Genomic DNA, 15428 nt, shown 5'->3' on the forward strand with positions numbered 1-15428 from the left:
CTGACCATTTCTTTCTACTCTTTGTTTCCTGTCTTTTAACTAGTTACTGATCCATGAGAGAGAGGTTTTTCAGTTGTATATGGCTAGAGCCTCATCCCCCCAAATCACCAGCAGGTTTCTTCCCCATAAGATTTCCCAGGAGAAATAGGAAGAGAGAGAATTGGGGAAGGGACTGCAACCTTTCTATATCCTCTAAAAAACACAACTCTCTGTCTTGGACCCTGCTGATTCAAATAGCTTATTATTGTTATTTGTATTACTCTAATGCCTAAGGGTATGTGTAAACTGCAAAGAAAAACACAGCACTGAGCTGACTTGGGCTCATGGGGCTCAGGTTGTGGGGCTAGAAAATAGCAGTATATGTTCCCAGTCAAGCTGGAGCCTGGGTCCAAGACCCTACCCCATTGCTGGATTTCAGAGCCTGGGCTCCAGCCAGAGCAGGAATGTCTACACTGCTCTTTTTAGTACCACAGCCAGAGTCCTGCAAGTCAGAGTCAATTGACGCAAGTCTGAGACTTGGCAAGATGAGTTTTTCTTTGCAGTGTAGACATACCCGAAGAACTTTAGCTAGACAGGCAATGTGTTTTGACAGCCAGGCCAAAGTAGCTGCTATTACGTCACCTGGGATTCTTCCACAGAACATGAGCCAGAACTTCAGCTGGGGTACATCAGCTCCCTTTGACGCATGGAATATAAAGGGGCAGCAGGAGGATCCTTTATTCTAGTCACTCTAAGACTGCAGCAGTCCAGAATCCAGATTCACATGCTCCCTAGGCAGAGCAGGTTGTGATAATGCTTCCTGCTCTGCCCCACTGTAGGGCACCTCATGTAAGTAGGGCATTTGTCCTACCATAGTAGGAGAAGTTCTCTATGTACACAATACCCCAGCTGACTCAAGTGACAAAAGGATCTGAGTCCTCCTCCACACACATCCCAGTTCATGTCACCCCGGTATCTGCCTGCCTTTACTTTCCCTCCCAGTCTGTGTGAACAGGACTCGCATCACACAGGGAGGATTGAGTCCAGAGGTTCCTGGGTGTTTACCCCAGTCTCTCTAACTCTGGGCAGCCTCAAGGATGTCCTTAGTCCAGGATATGCCTAACTTACTTGTAACCCTCTTAACCCATACTCACTGCAATTCACTTAAACATATATACAATTGATTTACACTAGAACCATTTCTTGGGGATTAAAGAACACTTTGCAATGTGAGGGAGTGGACTACATAAGGTTCAATGCAGCAGTCGGTAAAGTGCAATAAATTTTATAGTAAGAACTAATGTATGAGTCCAGTTTCTTGTTCCTGGACCTGGATGTGCTGCTGTGACACTGCTGGTGTGGCACTCCCCCAGGGGTGGGTTAAGACTCTGTGGATGGAATCCTCTCTGCACCTGTGGTTATGGCCCTCCTGTCAGGTCACGTCCCCCTCTGGGTCTGGCACTGGATTCCCTCATGATCAGCCACGTCCCCTACTGGATCTAGCACTTGATGACCTCTCAATCAGCCACATTCCCTCTGTGTCTGACACTTGATGCCCTCTCAACCAGCTACATCCCCCTCTGGGTCTGTCACTTGATGCCCTGTCTGGGTTTCCAACACTTCTCCGGCCCCAGCTGTTGTTCCCCTGCCTCTCATCCAGGCCTTCTGTCCTCTGATCAGTGCTCGGCAGCCCCGTTCCCCATGTGGTTTCTTCCCAACCTCCCCCTGTACTGCTTCACTCCCTGGGGCAGATAGGCTGTCCACTGGGGGAAGTGCTGGGCTGTACCACTCACCTGGGGGCCGTGGCAGCTGGATGGGCCACTGGGACTGTGACATTGGCAGATCAGGTGCCAGATGATGCCAAGGCTTCTAGGCCACAGCTGAACACTGACAAATGCATTGTGTGAAACCTGTCTGGCACACCTGTGTGTTGGCATTGTTAAAAGAGAGATTAGATTCAGACACATGTGGTAGGCGCTTAGACTTTAAGAAATGCTTGTAGGATGTTGCATGTATTAATCTTACTTAACCTCTGTACCCCATGTCATATTAAGAGTTTACATTGTAAACTTCTCTAACTGTGTAACTCCCCAAGCAGGAAAGAAACATTCATTAATGGAAAGGCTGGCTTCCTGCTGAAGGGGTTAGGTTCTGCACACGAGAAGACCCATTGAAACCAAATGAGCCCCTGTGAAACATCAAAGACTTTGTTAATTGTTCCTCAACTTTTGTTGGTGAGAGGGACAAGCAGGGGCCCTGTATTTGGTATCATGAGAGCAGTAAAGCTGGGTTCAGTATAGCTCTATGTATGTGAATTGCTGCACCGGCTGCTGAATGGCTCTGTCGATGTTTCTGGCATGCAATCACATCTGGTTATGGGGAATACTTGAGAGACTGGTCTCATCAAAGGGAGGAGCACTACTTTCTGTACACCTTCTGGAGATCTGAGCCCCAGTGGTTTGCTTTGGTGTGAGCTTTTTTACTGCTCCTTTCTATGTGGTACAATTTTTTATACAAAGTGTAATGGGATTCCACTCCCAGGTAGTTCAGCTGGAGTATGTTGCCATCTGTAGCCAGCTCTAGGGCAGATTGGGACCTCCGTGGGAGGTTCACTAATGGACTGTTGGGTTTCAATTGCTGCATGCAGCACAGTTGTAGCTGTGTCAGTCCCAAGATATTAGAGAGACAAGGTGAGGCGAGGTAATATCTTTTATTGGACCAACTTCTGTGGGTGAGAGAGACAAGCTCGGAAATTCGTCTCTCTCACCCACAGAAGCTGGTCCAATAAAAGATATTGCTTCACCCATCTTGTTGGATTTCAAGGCCGATGCATTCCAATTACCCTGGTGCTGCAGTTTCTTTGTAAATTGGAGTCATTGTATTGGTGGGGGTTGGGTGTTTTTTAATTACACAGCAAGCACCAGTTTCTGGAGCGGTTATTGTGATCCCACGGCTGTGACACTTTTGGTGGCTGATACTTCCACCTTCACAAACACATTCATCCTCCCACTCCTCTTCACCCACTCGCAGCCTCCCACCCCACATGTGTAAAATGAATTCTCACAAACCGCAGTTGGATTTCACAATAGCTTATTTTTATTGAAGGGAGACATTTCCTCTTGAGGCTGCTGCTCACTCATGCCTTGTGGATTTCTGCAGATCAGGGGGCTGTTGGCCGTTTGCAGCAGTTGATCTTTCCGTAGATGCAGGTTCCAATGAGTGTGGTGGAGATGGGGCAGTCCCCCGAGTGGCAGAAGCCAAAGTTACTTCTGTAGTTGAGATTATCCAAGAAATCAGCATTCCCTGAGCAAAGAGAGAGAATCGTTTAGAGTCTGAACTTTTATTCATAAATAGAGGGAAACCATGAGCAGAAATTATTATATATAGATCCATAAATTGTGAGGCCAGAAGGGACCATTATGATCATCTCGTCCACTGTTTATTGACCTTTTTGATACCAGGAAGTGGCTTGCTAGCTTCCTAAACTGTTTCAGGGAGATCTTACGGACTGGTGCTGGTCCACGGACCATTCTTTGAGAAACATTGATCTAGTCTGACTTCCTATATAACACAGGCCAGAGAATTTCACCCAGGGATTCCTGCATCAAGCCCATAACTTCTAGTTGAGCTAGGGCACATCTTTTAGAAAATCCTTAAATAAGCCCCGCAAAAAACAGGATTAAATGTATCATTATCAGAGGTTGACCCCAAGATTTCCAGCCCAAGTGTGATCTTCTATAGCTTAAGCTAACGGACAAAACCTCTTAGCTCCACGGGCCCTGAAGGTTTCTATATCATTATTTTCAGTGAATCTGTTGCCTGTTGTAAAAGTCCAGTCACAGAATGTGATTATTGAAGAAAGCATTATAACTATGTGCAAATTCAGATGCAGTCTCCACAGTCAGGAGAGACAAAAGAATTCCAACAGAGGTGCAGGTTACCTGGTTGAAGAGTCAGGTGCTGCACCTTTGAACCTGCCTTTCGTGCCCTAGAACACCCCCCCTCCCTTTAGACTGTTAGCTTTTTGGGGCAGAGACTATATGCTTCTCTGTGTTTGTACAGCCCCTGGAAAAATGGGGCCCCAGTTTTGGTTGATCCTTCAGCACTACCAGTAATCAGCATAATTGCACTCCCCTTTTACACTAGTGTAATGTAAATGATTTCAGCAGAGTTACTCTTGATTGACACCAGTGTGATAAGAGAATCAGACCCACCACATCTATGCCTGGGAATGTAGAGATGAAGATGACCTAAGGCCTGATTCTCCACTATGCTTTGCACTGCTTTGCACAGGTGCAAATGATAACACATAGTGCAGGGTAATGGTGAATCTAGCTCATTGGTTGATTTTGATCTGTGGAAGCCTTTTGTAGGTTAGCTCGGGATGGTCAATGTAACTGGTCATTCATCATCCTGACAGCTGGAAAACTCTTGCTAGGGTCTTGTCTAACTTAGGGAAATTTGCACTGTTGGAACTACACTACTGCAAGCCCCTAATGAAGATATGCTGCCCCTGAGTAAAGAGTTGCACTCGTGTTACTTACAGAGTGATTTATATGAATAGAGTTTGACACCCACTTTGGATGGGGTGACTGCCCAAGGTTCAAGGTAGAGGAAAATCAGGACAATTGTCCTATCTATTGCACCAGCCCTGACTGCAGATTGAGGATCAGGAAATGATCCTGCATTAGCTCATTATTTTAGCATCCTCATCCTCTCATACAAATATCTCATTTTATTTATCTTCCCTATAATTACTTGGATCCATCTCACCTGGAGCACCCTGGAAGAGGAAGAAGAGAACAGCAAAGAGCAAATAAAGGATTTTCATGGCTGAAGGTCTGTGGGGGTCTGTCCATCATTGCCAAGGCAAGACTCTGTGGGAGATGGAGGTGAAGGTCCCTTAGGGATGGAGAGCCCCTGTATTTATAAGGGTTTGGGGATTGTGGAATGCAGAGGTTTTGGAATCTGGTCAATAATTAAGCCTTTTATAGCATGGTTACCTTTGCTATGGCTGATCGGTTACCTCAGTTATTGGTGAACTTAGTCAAGTGTGTCCCTTATCCTACAATCTGCAGCGTGAACTAACAGCAAACAGCTGTGTATATTACATATCCTAAATCACAGTTTAATCATTTATTGGACCTAAGATTTCTTCAAGCTGATGGCTGTTCCCATGGACAAGTGTGACAGAGAGCAATGTTGTCTAGTGTTCTGAGCAGAAGACTGGGAGACTGTGTCCAGTGTCTAACATTGACTCCCTCTCTGGCCCCAGGCTAGTCAGTCTCCCCATATATAAAATGGGGCTAATAACAATGAATTGCAGTATTTTCTTCATAGGGACTGAGAATTTATGTGTGAACAGTCCTTTCTGCAATAAGACAAAGGCTATCATGCTCAGAATTCAGAGGCATAGCTGTGTTAGTCTGTATCAGCAAAAACAACGAGAAGTCCTTGTGGCATCTTAGAGACTAACAAATTTATTTGGGCATAAGCTTTTGTGGGCTAAAACCCACTTCATCAGATGTATGGAGTGGAAAATACAGAGGCAGGTATAAATACACAGCACTTGAGAAGATGGGAGTTGCCTTACTGAGTGGGGGGTCAGTGCTAACAAGCCAATTCAATTAAGATGGAAGTGGAATATTCTCAACAGTTGACAAGAAGGGGTGAATACCAACGGAGGAAAAATTACTTTTGTAGTGCTAATGAGGCCAATGTAATCAAGGTGGCCCATTTCAAACAGGTAACAAGAAGGCTCAGGATGGCAATTCCTATCTTTCTACCAGTGAGATTTCTATCAAATCCAGCACCTTCAACACCAGATAGCCTCTACAAGTGGAGTCAGTTTAGCTGCAATGAAGCAGGAGGCCGTTTAAATTACAGCCTTTAGAAATATGACCGCACACACTATTATGTCCCCATTCTTGTTGCCTTGCTAATAAAGAGCCTGATCCTGTAGTCCTCACTCTGGCAAAGCTACCGGTGACTCTGATGCAAGTTTTGCCTGAGTCAGGACTGCAGACTTGCACCCAATGTACACACTAGCGTATTTAATATTCTCAGTCTGAGGATCTGCACCAATATATATGAAATCAAATTCATCCCTGGGATAAATATGGTGACTCAAGTTGAGTTACGCTGGGGTTAAATTGGGCCTCTGGGTCAAATTCAGAGCCTGTGTAAGCAGGTAAAACTCCAGTGACACCCTTTCCTTCCATTATAAAACCCCATTGGGAATCCCAACCTCCTTTCCTTTTAACCCCTCAGGGGCTGCTGTGGTGTGAATGTTTGGTGCAGAAGCTTCTTTTATTCATATGAATGGATCCTTTTTTTCTGACAATGGTTTGGTTTCTTCTCTCTTTCCCATATGAAGCCCCAAAAGCATTTATTAACATCAGAACAGCACTTGACAGGGACTTTTATTAGCAGAGCATTTAGCTTATAAAGGGTCTGGGGAAGCACATTCATATTGGTAAACCTCGTGAATGTCCAGACAGAGCAGTGATTGGTCAGGGAAAAGATTCCTCCTACATAGGTTGAGTGTAAATATTTGCATGGTGCACTCTGTTGCAAAAAAACAAAACAAAACAAAAATGCCCATAGCTTGCCCCTTTAAGACCTCACATATAACTACTACAGACAGGGCTTCCCTCAACCATAGTTCAACCTAATTTGACCGGGTGGCCAATCAGCTGTTTGGCAGCTGGTGGGACATGCTTGAGGGAGGGTGGACAGCAGCAAGTTGCAGGCAGGCGGAGGCTTCAGAGGAGAGGCGGAGCAAGGGTAGGAAGAGGCAGAGCAAGGATGGGGCCTCACGGGAAGGGACAGAGTGGGGGGTGGGGCCTCAGGGTGAAGTGTGGGTGAAGCACTGATGAGTAAAAATAAAAGTGAGCTCCTATGATACTAGGGTACAAAATATATAAGGATGGGATAGTAGGTCGCGCTGGGGAGGGAGTGACACTATATGTGAAAGAAAGAATAGAGTCAAATATAGCAAAAATCTTAAATGAATCAAACTGTACCATAAAAAGAAAAGGAGTACTTGTGGCACCTTAGAGACTAACAAATTTATTTGAGCATAAGTTTTCATGAGCTAGAGCTCACTTTACCGGATGCATGCAGTGGAAAATTTTTTCTCTAAGATGCCACAAATACTCCTTTTCTTTTTGAGGATACAGACTAACACTGCTACTACTCTGAAAACTGTACCATAGAATCTCTATGGGTAGAATTTTCCGTGCTTGAATAGGAAGACTACCGCAGTATGAATATAATACTGACCACCTGACCAGGATGGTGATGGTGATTTTGAAATGCTCAGGGAGATTAGAGAGACTTCAAAGGCAGAAAACACAGTAATAATGGTAGATTTCATCTATTCTCATATTGACTGGGTACATATCACTTCAGGAAGGAATGCTGAAATGAAATTTCTAGACACCAAGAAGCAATTATTAATGGAGTAGCTTATTCTGGAACTCTCACAGGAAGACACAATTCTTGATTTAGCTCTAAGTGGAACACAGGATTTGGGCTAAGAGGTGAATATAGATGAACTGCTCAGTAATAGCATCCACAGCGTAATTAAATTTAACATCCTTGGGGGAAAAATAGAAAGGAGCATAAACTCTGGCAAGTCAAATGTAAAAGTATAATTAGTCAGGCTGTGACAGGTTTCCCACCTTTAAGGTGCCACCTGATGTACTGGGATACAACTGAGCACACCTGTTCTGCCAGCTTGGGCCCCCTTTTATCCAGTCTTGCTGAGCCAGGCTCTTAAGCCTCCACTAGCACACAGACAGGCAGGACCACAACCAGGTGCAGAAAGACACAGACACTGAAATCAGCTCTGGGAAGACTCATCTTAAGGGACTTGCCCCAGTACTCAGGTGCCCATCTCCCTTGAAGTGCACACCCAAAGGTATATTGTGAAATCTGCCCCGTCCCTCAATGTGGAGCCTCTTACCCTGACCCCCCATTAATGGCTCAAACTGGGTTTCAGAATAAACAAAAACAAGTTTATTAACTAGAAAGAGTAGATTTTAAGTGATTATAAGATATAGCAAACAGAACAAAGCATATTACCGAGGAAACAAAACAAAACAAAACATGCAGAATAAACTTAATACATTAAAGAAATTGGCTACAAACAGTAATTTGTCTCCCTAAATGTTATCTCAGGCAGATTACAGAGATTCTTGAAAGCCAGCTGCACTAGCGTGCAGCTTGAAACTTCAGGCATTTTTGCTCACAGGCTGGACACCGTTTTCCAGCCTGGGCTCAGATCTTCTCCCTCCGGTTCAGTTCTTGTTTCCAGATCTTTCCCAGTGTCTCTTTGGGAGGAGAGGCAGAGGAGAACCACAATGATGTCACTCCCCTGCCTTTTATAGCTTTTGTGCATGGTGGGAACCCTTTGTCTTCCAGTAGAAAAACACTGGCACTCCAAGGTGGGGTCCAGTACCAGGTGACTCTGTCACAAGTCTCTGCAGGGTTGTACCAGACATTACTCGCAGGTTGTTTGGAGCGTCCACAGGAAGACTAAGCTCTTTCACAGTCTATTGTCTTTGCTGATGGGCCATCAGCCCTGTCTGGCTTTTTTATTGTTGTACCTGAAGGGCTAGTTGTGGGTGTCACCCAAAGCCGCACATTTGAAATTCAGACACATGGTCAATATTCCTAGCTTCAGATACAAAAATGATACATGCGCATACAAATTGGATAAACACATTCCGTAGATCATAACCTTTTCAATGATACCTCATATGACCCGTCGTGCATAAAACATATTTTAGTCGTGCCATATTCATATCATAACAATATTTCTATGAAGAATATGGGGGGTAACATCACACAGGCCAAAAAAGAATTTGGAGAGCAACTATAAAAAGACATAAAAACAAATAGGTTTTATTTAAGTGCACCAGAAGCAGGAAACCTGCCAGTCAGTGGGGCCACTGGTCAATTACAGTCCTAAAACTTCACTCAAGAAATACAAGGTCATTGCAGAGAACCTAAATGAATTGTTTATATCAGTCCTCACTGCAGAGGATGTGAGAGAGATTCCCACACCTGAGGCACTCTTTTTAGATGTCGGATCTGAGGAACTGTCCCCAGTAAAGGAGGTTTTGAACAAATTGATAAATTAAACAGTAATTAATCATCAGGTCCAGATGTTATTCACCCAAGAGTTCTGAAGGGACTCAGATATGAAATTGCAGAACTACTAATTGTGGTATGTAGCCTATTGCCTAAATCAGACTCTTTACTCAATGATTGGAGGATAGCTAATGTAATGCCAATTTTTAAAGAAGTCTTCAGAGGCTATCCTGACAATTACGGGTTGGTAAACCTAACTTCAGTACCAGGCAAATTGGTTGAACCTATAGTGAAAAACAGAATTATCAGACACATAAATGAACATACTATACTGAGGAAGAGTCTACACAACTTTTATAAAGGGATTTCCTGCCTCACCAATCTATTAGACTTCTTTGAGGGTGTCAGTAATCATGTGGACAAAGGTGACCCAGTGGCTATAATGTACTTGGACTTCCAGAATGCCTTTGACAAGGTCCCACACCAAAGGCTCTTAAGCAAAATAAACGGTCATGGGATAGGAGGGAAGGTTTTCTCATGGATCAGTAACTGGTTAAAAGACAAGAAACAAAGAGTAGGAATAAATGGTCAGTTTTCTCAGTGGAGAGAGGTAAATAGCCGGGTCCCCCAAAGATCGGTACTGGAACCTTTGTTGTTCGACATATTCATAAATGATCTGTGTGATAAGGGGCTCAAAGAGCTGGGCAGCCTAGTGGTTAGAGCACCTCACTTCTGGCCGCTTGCCTTTCTGTCAGGATAGTAGAGGTGCCTGTTCCTGTCCTTAAGCTGGGAGTCTTCAGCTTTCCACTTGCATCTGGGCCTTGGCCCTTAAGTGGATGTGGTAGTGGGACCTACGCCTTCCCTCTACACTGGGTTTTTCCCAGAATGCTGTGGGAAGCAACACGGCCAAGATTGTCACTGCAACTAGTCTAAATTCACTTCCCTGGGCTACTCCCTACCAATAGGTCCCTACAATTTGGGGCATGGCCCCTATAGTCCAAAAAGTCTGTGGCTCAACTGAATAAGGAGTCCAAAGGAGCAAGGCCCTGCAGGACTTGCTGGGTTTCAGAGAGGGTGGTGGCAAGTGAAGGCACTACCTGTGGGTCTTACCCATTCTGTGATCACCTCTTAGGCTCAACCTTCTGCCTAGCTTCCTGGAGAAGGATTCTGCTCTCCTACAGTCTGTCTACCCCTCTTTGCCTGGGCTACTGATCTCCATTTATCCTGCTCCTTCAGTTGAAACATGCTCAGCAGGCCCACAGGAGCAGGGCTGCCTGGATCCAGTATTGCCTTCTAACTCCTTTGGGCCCAGTGTGTGGTTTGTTTACCCCATCACAATCTGAAAATAGGGGTAAACAGTGAGGTGGTGAAGTTTGCAGAAGATACTAAATTACTCAAAATAGTTAGAGCCAAAGCTGACTGCAAAGAGTTACAAAGCGATCTCACGAAACTGGGTGACTGGACAAGAAAATGTCAGATGAAATTCAGTGTTGATAGGAAAAAATAATGCATACTGGAAAACATAATGATGCGGTCCAAATTAGCTGTTACCACTCAAGAAAGAGACCTTGGAGTCATTGTGGATAGTTCTCTGAAAACATCCACTCAATGTGCAGCATCAGTTAAAAAAACTAACAGAATGTTAGGAGCCATTAGGAAAAGGATAGATAATAAGACAGAAAATATCATAGTGCCACTAAATAAATCCACGGTACACCCACACCTTGAATACTGTGTGCTCTTCTGGTCATCACATCTCAAAAAAGGTATATTAGAATTGGAAAAGGTACAGAAAAGGACAACAAAAATTATTAGGGCTATGGAACAGATTTCATACTAAGAGAGATTAAAAAGATAGGGACTGCTCATTTTAGAAAAGAGATCACTAAAGGGAGACATGATAGACTAAAATCATGAATGGTGTGGAGAAAATGAATTAAGTAGTGTCATTTACCCCTTCATGTAAGCACAAGAACCAGACATCACCCAATGAAATTAATAGGCAGCAGGTTTAAAACAAACACAGAAAGTACTTCTTCACATAATGCACAGTCAACTTGTGGAACTTGTTGCCAGAGGATGCTTGAAGGCCAAAAGTATAACTGGGTTCAAAATGGAATTAGGTAATTTCATGGAGGATGGGTCCATCAGTGGCCATTAGCCAAGATGGTCGGGGAAGCAACCCCATGCTCTGGGTGTTCCTAAAACTCTGACTGCCAGAATCTGGAACTGGACAATGGGGAATGGACCACTCGATAATTACCCCATTCTGTTCCTTTCCTCTGAAGCTTCTAGCATTGGCCACTATTAGGAGACAGGATACTGGGCTAGATGGACCATTGGTCTGACCCAGTAGGGCCATTCTTATGCTTCCACCCGTATTCAACCTCTTGATATAGGTGTTGAAATCCTGGTCCCATGGAAGTGAATGGGAGCTTTGAATCTCACCCAAGATCACTATTAATAAATTTTCAAAAAGGGTGACATTTACCCCAAGGCATAGAGCTAGTTCAAGGCCTAGGCACCACTGAAGTCCATAGAAAGCCTTCAAAATAGGGCTAGAGAGGGAATTAAACGGGGCACATTCCTTTGTGCTGACCCCCTGCACAGGGGTGAATTTCTCCCAAAGCGTGATCAAAAGAGTTGCAAATGACGTGAATTTGCAGCTCTAATTCAAATAAATATTTTTCTGCAGAATCCACCGAGCTCTTTTGGAAAGTACTATCCCCAGCTACAGAGATGGTGAGACTGAGGCAAAGGTTAAATGATTTGCTAATGCTACACAGAGAATCAGTGTCAGAGCTGGGATTAGAATCCATTAGTTCCTGAGTCCTAAAACCCCCTGCTCTGACCGTGACTCAGGGCAAGTCTACGCTACTGCGCTATATGGGTGCAGCTCCATCTGGTGAAGATGCTCTATGCTGATGGGAGATGCTCTTCCACTGACATAGTGGCTGTGTAGACAGCATGAAACTTGCATCACTCAGGGTGGGGGAGGGACTTTTTCTCACCCCTGAGTGATGTAACGTACATTAATTTAGGCTGTGGTGCAGACCTGCCCTCAGTATTTATCTGATCCCATGGCATCAGTAGTGTTGTTTGAATAACTGACCATTTGGAGATGCAGGTCCAAAAAATAAAGAAAAAAAACAGTTTTGAGTAGCCCCCCCAAAAAATGTTTACAAATTTTCAGTGAACTGAAATTCCAAAAAAAGATTTGTTTCAATGTTGAGGTTTTTAAATGTTTTTAAATAAAATGGAAGGAAATTCCAAAACAGAAATGTCTTTCCAAAATGAAAAGTTAAAAGGTTTAATTTTGGAGATGCTGAAATGACCATCTTGACGTTTCCAACTTTTTTTTTCTATTTCTGACCAAAACAATTTGCTAAAATTGTTTCTAATTGATCAATTGACCTGTATCTGCATTTTTGAGGAAAAATTATTTGCACAAAAATTTTGCCCAGTTTGAGTGTTTAATGGGATTAGAGCCACAGAAGCCATGAGAATACAAAGAACTCAGTGTGACTTGGACATTGTTCAAGTTATATAACATATAGACATGGGTAATGGAAATTCACTCTGCAGATTGCAACATTTTAGTCACATACTTCAGTGAAATCTGCAATAACAGAGGTAATCAACCTGCTCCGCAAAAGCTTAGGCATGGTTATTTATTGACAAAGCACCCATGCATCAACATTTCCAAATCCCCAGAGCCCTATAAAGACGGGGACTCCATTATCTTCCTCTAACGAACTTCCGTCTCAATTGGTCTTTGAGTCTCTTCTCTCCAGTGAAACTAAGATCCCAGCCAATCTTCAGACATGAAGATCCTTTACCTGCTCTTTGCTGTTCTCGTCTTCCTCTTCCAGGCTACTCCAGGTGAGATGTACAATACATGATAAGGAGGATAAAAAGGGATGTCAATGTGAATGAGAAAGATAAAGTAAGGAACTAATGACAGACTAAATCCTGATCCTCACATCGAGTTCAGGGTCAGTGCAATATTGAGGACAGTATATTTAATAGCTTTTGATTTCATTAAAAGACATCTGCACCCAGGTTACTGAAAGGTTCTATGGAAAGAAGTCCAACTCAGCAGAGATAAACTCTGACTATAATTTACAATAGATATTTTAATTACATTTGTCAGCCTAAAACAGACAGTGGTTGTCTTTTTTGAGGTACTCCATGAATCCCTAGAGTAACTACATGAGGAGCAGATATACCCTGTAGTCTGACAAGCAAAGACAAACACAAGATCCAAAGGCCGGAAGTTGAATCTTGACCATTTCAGACTAGAAATAAGGCACACATTTTAAAATGAGGGAACTAACTACTGGGACAGATTATCAGTGGATGTGGTGGATTTTCCGTCACTTGAAATTTTTAAAGCAAGAAGGTATCAGTTAGAGTCAGTCAAGAAATTTTCAACAAAACTTTTTTCTTTTCGAAAATGCTAATTCATCTAAACCTAACCCTATTTGCAGGGAAACATTTTGAACAACATTTGACAAATTTCCCACTTAGACAAAAAATGGGGAGCGGGGCGGGAAGTGGTTTGAAATGGTCAAAATGGGAATTTTGACAGTTTCTAATGAAAAAAGGTCATTTTGGTGGTCCAAATGAATTTTGGTTTCAAAATTTATGCTAATTTATAGTTTTAAAAAATTGTAAAAGGTCAAAATTGCAATAAAATGTTCCAAAATTATCAAAATGAGATGTTTCAATGGACCTGATCTGACTTTTTGTTTTAGCTTTTTGATTCAGGGAAAGTTTTAAGATTTTGACTTTTCATCCTGATTTGGAACAGGAAGTTTATTTCAAAATCTTGAAAATTCTCACAGGATAGGAAAAGTGTTCCCTGCCCAGCTATAGCATTAATTAGATTGAGGTAACCTGATCTAATATCACATCTTTAAATCTTAGTCTACATAAGGCTTTCATGGTGCATAGCAAAGGAAATTCGTGAAAGGGCATGAGCACCATCCTTAAACTTCTTATTCTGGAGTATTTACAGCTAGTGGTATATTTGCAGCCAAAACTAACCTGGTACCCATGGGTAGAACTCCTGACTCACTCTATTGAGTTGCAATTCAGGATATACTGTACAGCAATTGTTATAGTACAGGACAATCATATTCAGGCTGATGCCAGTAATGCCATGTTTGGAAGCTGGTACTTGGGGGAGAGAATATGAAACCACAACAGCATTCACGGCAGCAAGTCAGTTTCCCCCGATCCCTTTTCCTTGTGCATAGGTTGTTGGCAGTAGGGACTGAACGTGTTGTCTCTGGATTTTAACAGCTGAGATTCTGCTGCCAGAGCAAAAAGAGCATGTTTCGTTAGCCAGGGGTGTAGCAAGCTCATTAACCTCTGTCTAAGACTCAGCCATCACAAAAGGCGGACAGAACACTACACCGAATGGGTCACGCTGGAACAAAGGACCAGTCCATATTTGCAACTACAGTCAACAGCTCATTAGCCTGCAGGTTTTTGTCTGTTCTAATCCTGGGGCATCAGGCAGAATGTGCACGTCGCTCTCATGGTTCCTTAAAAAACAGAACGCCGCAGTGCAGTTTTGTAGTGGACAAAATAAATTCAATGGAAACACTGGATTTGTCCAGGAGTACCTGTGCAAATCCCTCAGTGAATAGGCTCTACTGCTGAAATAACTCCCTATATTTTCCCTATGTTTATGACTGAAAACTGAGAAGCTAACAGACTCTTCTTCACTCAGGTGTTGCTGATATGGGTCCTCCTCCTGCTGACACTCTGGCCTGTAGAGCCCAAGGAGGTTTCTGCCAGTTAATAAACTGTCCCCCAGTCTTTTCTATCTCAGGAACTTGCCATGGTGGACAGCTGAAATGCTGTACAAGGTAAAAGGCTGACTGAGCTGTGGAAAGCCACTAGAGGGCAGCCATTTGGAAATAGTTGTCACTCTGCCATCAAAATAACACAGGCTCCTATTTCCATAATTAGGAGGTAAATCTGGTATGCAGGGAGGCTGTGCGTAGAGGGAGGATGACTGTGTGTATAGGGTGGGTTTGTATTTAAGGAGTGAGTGTGTAATTGTGTTTGATCACTGGATGAAATTTTTCATTCATAATTTGAATTTTGGTAAGAAAAGAGGTTGACATTTTTGACAATGGTTGTGTAAATTTCTCTCTCTTTTTTTCACATGCTGTTCAAAACGTTTTCCAAAAAAAAAAAAAAAAAAAAGAAAAAGAAAAAAGGGAACAATGTCCACAAAACATTTGCATTCCCTCCCTCCCACCCCCCATTTTTTGTTTGTTTGCTTTGACCTGGTCTATTAAGGAATATGTGTTTGGGTTTTTTGGCAGATGGGA

The 15428-nt window shown here is 43.1% G+C and overlaps 1 long non-coding RNA gene across 1 annotated transcript; it reads right to left on the reverse strand.

The window, feature by feature from the left end:
• Nucleotides 1–3052: 3052 nt before the first annotated feature.
• On the reverse strand, nucleotides 3053–4989 carry LOC122459172. The gene is made up of 2 exons (XR_006279679.1): nucleotides 4753–4989; nucleotides 3053–3282 (listed from the first exon to the last, which is right to left on the reverse strand). It is a non-coding gene; the product is annotated as an uncharacterized LOC122459172 (long non-coding RNA).
• Between the last annotated feature and the right edge of the window lie 10439 nt (nucleotides 4990–15428).

Source organism: Dermochelys coriacea, chromosome 3 (genome assembly GCF_009764565.3).
Source record: "Dermochelys coriacea isolate rDerCor1 chromosome 3, rDerCor1.pri.v4, whole genome shotgun sequence".
Classification (NCBI taxonomy): Eukaryota; Metazoa; Chordata; order Testudines; family Dermochelyidae; genus Dermochelys; species Dermochelys coriacea.